The 6024-nt window shown below is 31.2% G+C and overlaps 1 long non-coding RNA gene across 1 annotated transcript; it reads right to left on the bottom strand.

The window, feature by feature from the left end:
• Nucleotides 1-647: 647 nt before the first annotated feature.
• On the bottom strand, nt 648-5432 carry LOC122295973. Its single transcript, XR_006238342.1, has 2 exons — nt 4601-5432; nt 648-3361 (listed from the first exon to the last, which is right to left on the bottom strand). It is a non-coding gene; the product is annotated as an uncharacterized LOC122295973 (long non-coding RNA).
• Between the last annotated feature and the right edge of the window lie 592 nt (nt 5433-6024).

Raw genomic sequence — 6024 nt, 5'->3', positions numbered from 1 at the left:
TTATAATTAGTAATAGAAGAATGCTACGCTTTAATTATTTCTACAATAAGTTTCACAAAGCCCGGATGCCAGGCTAATTATAATTTATAGTGATAATAAGGGCATATAACTTGTGGGTTATTAAATAATGTGATCTTCTGTTGTGTCCATAGCTTATAAACTACTAATACAAACTAACGATATAGAGAAATTATATTTACAGTCTCAAGTGAGTAACAGCGTATGCAGACCCATTGAGATATAGGGATAAAATAGGAAAAAAAAATCATTTTAAGAAGTATCTTATTGTAATTTTAAATTTTTTTTTTTTAAATAACTATATAGATTTACATGAACAATCTCCAAATGGGAACTATACGTATATATACTAACTCCCAACGATAATATGACACCACAAGCTAAAAATAATTAGGTATAGACTACCAAAAACCATATATATATCTTCTATATATAAAAAGTGTGTATAAAACAGAATTTATTGTTTTTGACGAAAAATCTTGTTGTTCCGTTAGTTTTGTTGTTCCTGTTAAATAGCAGTTAAGCCACCGTTTTTATAGCCATTTATGTTGTGTCCATTTCAAATCCATTATATAACAATTTAGAATCTTGAAGGAAAACAGTGCCAAATTATAATTATACCCCGTTAGTGGCCAAATGCGTTGTCTGTTTGAATTCTATTAATATAATAACTCAAATTTTTTAAGAAAAATAGTGCCAAATTAATTAGGCAGGGATACTATTGTCTTTTCCTATAAATTATAATGACAAAACATTATAATAAGTTACAATTTTGAAAGACTACAATCTCATTTCTTCTTATTTTTCCTCTTTTGTACGTGTGCCAGCTATTGCATTGGAATTGAAGTTGAAACTAGAGAGAAAATATAAGTTAAAAATCTGTGGAGGCAGATTTTAATCAAATGTAATAGAAATTTATAATAAGTTTTTATAATATACAGTATAACTTATAATTTGTAATAAGTTACCTTTTATGTCCATGTGTGTAGGCAGGGAGAAATTAGTAATTTTCAATCACTTGATGAGGCAGCCGAATGGCCAAACAGTACAGCAGTCATATTCAAAGTTTGAATACCAAGAGACATTTCGTAGGAACCCAACAACCATTGAAAGGGGTTTAAGAAAACCCTTCTATTACTTTCAGTGCAATGGTGCTAACATTTGGAAAGTGACTGATACCTTCTATTACTTTTAGTGCATTAGTGCTACGGTTTCCTTGGTTTGAAGGAAGATTGAAAAGTGAGTAACTTTCTTGTGTGTTTATAGTATAAGTTTATCCATGCATTACATATATTTTTTCATATTTCTAAGAAATGAACTACCTGATACCATAAAATCATGGAATTCATAAAACTTTTTATAAAACCTATCACAAAACTGAATTCAGAAAACCTATCCATGCTCTCTCTCTATCAAATCAGGTGTGGTGAAGCAGTGCAGTGGTGCAAAGGTTTGAAGGTACATTAAAAAGGTTAGTTTTACTGTCTTTTCTGTGTTTATATTATATATAATCTATCTATGCATTACATCAATCTCTAAGTTTTATGCTACTAGATTACTGCCTTTTAATAATCTCTAAGTTTTATGATGTAATGAAACTGACCACTAAAACATCAATTCCAATAGGCAGACCACTAAAACATCAATTGCTTGCCAACAGGAAGGAAACAAAACTGTACATTACTACACAAGCTTGATTGAATGGAATAAATGCATCTGGCACAATTTGAATCCAGTATTGTACAGAACCAGATGTAGAAAAAACCAACATATTGCACCTACCTTAGAACCAACTGTAATAGCTTGAAAAAATTACTTCTAAGATCTCCTAAGGAGAAGAATAACAGTGTGCAAAGTCAATTCTACCAAAACATCCTTTGCACGAGAATGCTAACACAACTTCATTAGAATTTAAATTGTAATTCAAGATACTGGTTTTCTCAGCCAAAGACTTGAAGAGATGAAAACAAGGGGATGCTTAAGAACCGCAAGAAACCATAAATAGAGAAAAGATGAAAAAAAAACAAGGGCTTGGTTGGGTCATCCTTAGGAAAAGCCTTCACTACACAGGTCAAAGCCACCAATAAAAATAATGACATGCAAACCAAAAAAATTAAACCCATAAATTTTTAATAAACACAAACTGCAATCTGACTTGAGCATAAAAAGTTGTATAGATCCTTCAGTTCATACCAAAATTATGATATGAAACATCTAAACATATTTATGTAGAAATTCATAAAACTTATTAGAAATACCTATAACAAAAAACAGAGTACAAAACAATAGAATTGATGTTGTTTTTCATAATTGAGGCATAAAGCAACTCATGGGTAATTAGAATTGAAATCAATATAAAACAAACACAATACTATTATCAACAATATTATTTACCAAATCCACCTATTTTTTTTTTTCTTTTACAATCTAATTGGTATATTATAATTAGACATAGATTCAAACAATGCAAACACAAATGCATTAAACTGGAGAAAAAACTGTCAAAAGTTTTTGAGATAGTCTCTTTTTTTAAGTCTTGCAAATAGGTTGGTTTGGTTTAGTATACTCAAGTTCTAGGATTGATCAAGAACTTAGCTACATCAAAATAAATATCAACTGAACAGTTTCAGTAAGAAAACTTTGCCTACCAATTAAAAAAGAAATAAAAATAATGACATGCAAACCAAAAAAATAAAACCCATAAATTTTTAATAAACACAAACTGTAATCTGACTTAAGCATAAAAAGTTGTATAGATGCTTCATTTCATACAAAACTTATGATATGAAACATCTTACCATATTTATGTAGAAAAACCTATAACAAAAAATAGAGTACAAAACAACAGCAACTAGGGAAGCATGTATTTATAACAAATTAAGTCTAGATAGCTTGAGAAATATTAAGTCGTACTGGATCTGGAGATGATTAGTACGTAGGTGGTACCACTTGATAATTAATTTATCATTAGGAAGCTTTCATTTTCTGATAAAAATATTATTATTTCAACTTAAAATTAATGTTCTATGCAAGAAAAAGCAAAAAATGCTTAAAAACATAATCCATAAAAAACAAGAGATAAAAAGAAACAAGAAATCATGAGATAAGTGCAGTACAAAATAGATTCAACACCATATATATTCACAACCAGATTTGCAACATTAGCCCTTATATGCAAAAAAAAATATATGAAAGAAATATCTAGGTTAGGGCATTGTAAAATTTATAGAGCAATTGGTGATGGAGCAATAAGATCCGTAATACTTACATAGCAACCAGTGACGAAGATCTACTGCAATCGAGATCGACTGAGTGTTTTCTTCGTGTCCCTCTCGTATACAACCTGAAAAATAAAATTATAAGAAACTAAGAAAATGAGGGTCTTAGAGAGAAATATTTGCGTAAAGATAAAACCATGACATGCAAGTGGAAAAAAATCTAAACCTATTTATTAAACTGCTTTTAGTGGTAAACTGCATGTAACTTTGCACCAAACAAAGATTGACTCGAACAAATTAACACATAAAAAAGGAAAAAAAGAAACTAAGTCAGAGCTAGGCTTCTCTAGCCATGGAGAGAGAGAGAGAGAGAGAGAGAGAGAGAGAGAGAGAGAGAGATACCGAAACTACCATTTCTAAAGTGAAGTGGAGGAGATCAAGATGAGAAGCAGTAGATCTAGCTGGAAATTGCAGAGGTTGAGTTCAAGATGATGGAAACAGAAGGAGAGAGAGGCGTTGGGGCTGGGTCTCACAGCTTCTAGAGAAATCTAGGGTCACGAGGTAGAGAGAGAGAGAAAAGAAGGGGTCTGAGTTGAGAGGGAGAAGAAGGAGAGAATGAGAGACTGTGTGGTCTAAAATTATTTAGAGAAAATATCACTGATATAACGGTCAAATCACAGGATGTAAGACTAAAATATCTGCACATAAACGGACACAAAACTGAAAACAGAAGGATATAAAAGACAAAACACACAACCCACAGTCAGACGAACGAAAAACACAAGAAATCTTTTTGATTTTCAAATGTCAAATACACTAATAGAAGAATGCAAGTGTCAGTTTCCTTAGTTGATAAGATGTTAATAAAGTTAGTTTACAGCTGGTAAGCATTGATAAATATTAAATAAATCCCCACCCTTCTTTTCATCAAGAGGAGCATTTAGAGCTGGTTAGGTGTCAAGTGGTTTTTTACGCAGCAATCTAACCAAATCAACTCATTTGAGCATTTTATTAAACATCTTACATCTATTCCCATTTCTGAATACAACAAACCAACCCAGCAATCTAACATTTCCTCATTATATCACAACAAGCATTCACCCATTTATAACAACAAATGCAGGCTCAAACCACACCCTCCTCCACCAACAGTACGTTTACCTTTTCCATTTAGAAAAGGAAAATAGAATTAAGAAATCCAAACCAAAATTAAAATGGTAATAAAGATAATAATAATAACACATCAACCCAAATATAAATAAGGGACAAAACTTGCATAGGACTTTAAGAACCAATAGGCACTGGCAATGATAAACCAATTCAAAATAAATGTAACAGAACATTATCATGATTCAAAATCCTACCTGCATCTTTGAAATTCTCATTGTTTGGTTTCAAACGTGACATTGAAAACTTTTCCCGATGTGACTGCTAATGATACTAAATTTCTCATCGGTTCATCAATGGCACATAGCTGTGCTCAACCAATAAAGCTTGCATATTGCATGTACAACAAGTATGAAGAGGATTGGTTAACCAAGTCTTTAATGGAAAAGACTGAAACACCATTAATCCTTGAATATTACCCTCGGGAAATCCAAATTTGACTTCATAGATAGACATTACACTGGATATACAAGAAATTTTCCATTACCACCGGATGAGCTTTAGATCTAAGCACCACTTTGGCCAAAAAGCACTTTATTCTCTATTTCTAGGACCGAACTGGGCAAAAGTGTTTTCGATGACCCTATCCCTAAAGCCTTCAAAGCCAAGTTTTCTACAAAAACAACGATTTTGGGGACAAAACTCATAACTCCAGTTAAAAAAATCCTCCCCCAAAACTCGTCGAAGCCAAAATTACAACTTTCAGGATCAATATTCGAAACCATAAATTGAACTAAAATCTATAAATCAATAATAGATCATATAACTGATGGTAGTAAGAACGATATTTAAAAAAAAAAAAAAACTAGATTACATTAGAAAGCAGGGAAAAATAGGGGAAGTAAATAATGGAACTCTAGATTTAGGAGGGAAAAATGGATCTAAACCCTAGGTGAGATACGGCTAGAATTCAGAGGCAAGTGATCGGGAAGGATTGGAGGTTTAGGGGAAAGATTTAAAATTTTCGAAGGGAGTTATTGGAGAATTAGGAATGTGACTGGAGATTTCAGAAAGCAATTTTGTAGGACACAAGAATAGCAAAATGCCTGTCAAGAAGGTTCATACAACTACTTGCATTAAAGTATATTCAAAACACCTCTCAAGAAGGTTCATCCAATGGCTAGCTTTTTGCCAACTCACTGTAACTTTTGAACAAATTATCGTACGTACGTGTCATGTTTAGGGACTAGCTTAGCTTTTACTTTGTATTGAAGTGGTAATGTTTATTTACTGTCATATTAGTACTCTTTCCTTTAGAAGTGTTTCATGCGGGCTAACATGTGAAATAAATAATAATATAAATGATAGTATTTATATTATAATTTCTCTGAAATAAATAATATAATTACTTTTAATTTTTTATTTGATTTAAAAGAGATAAATATTTAAAAAAACATTAGAAGAAAATAATGAAGCAAGAATATTAAAAAAAATTAAAATTTATTTTTAAAATTAAATTATGCTATAAAAATATTTTATTAAATATAAAAACACAAACGTGAAATTATAAATTTTCTTCTATTAATATTAAATTGCATACGTTAACTTAAAAAAAGCACGGAAAGGATTGCCTAATGAACATAAAGGAGCTCCAGTGTGATCATTTTGTTTTTGATGAAGA

Source organism: Carya illinoinensis, chromosome 15 (assembly GCF_018687715.1).
Source record: "Carya illinoinensis cultivar Pawnee chromosome 15, C.illinoinensisPawnee_v1, whole genome shotgun sequence".
In the NCBI taxonomy this organism is placed as follows: Eukaryota; Viridiplantae; Streptophyta; class Magnoliopsida; order Fagales; family Juglandaceae; genus Carya; species Carya illinoinensis.
The sequence above is the reverse complement of the archived record's forward strand: the minus strand, read 5'-3'. Positions and strand labels throughout refer to the sequence as shown.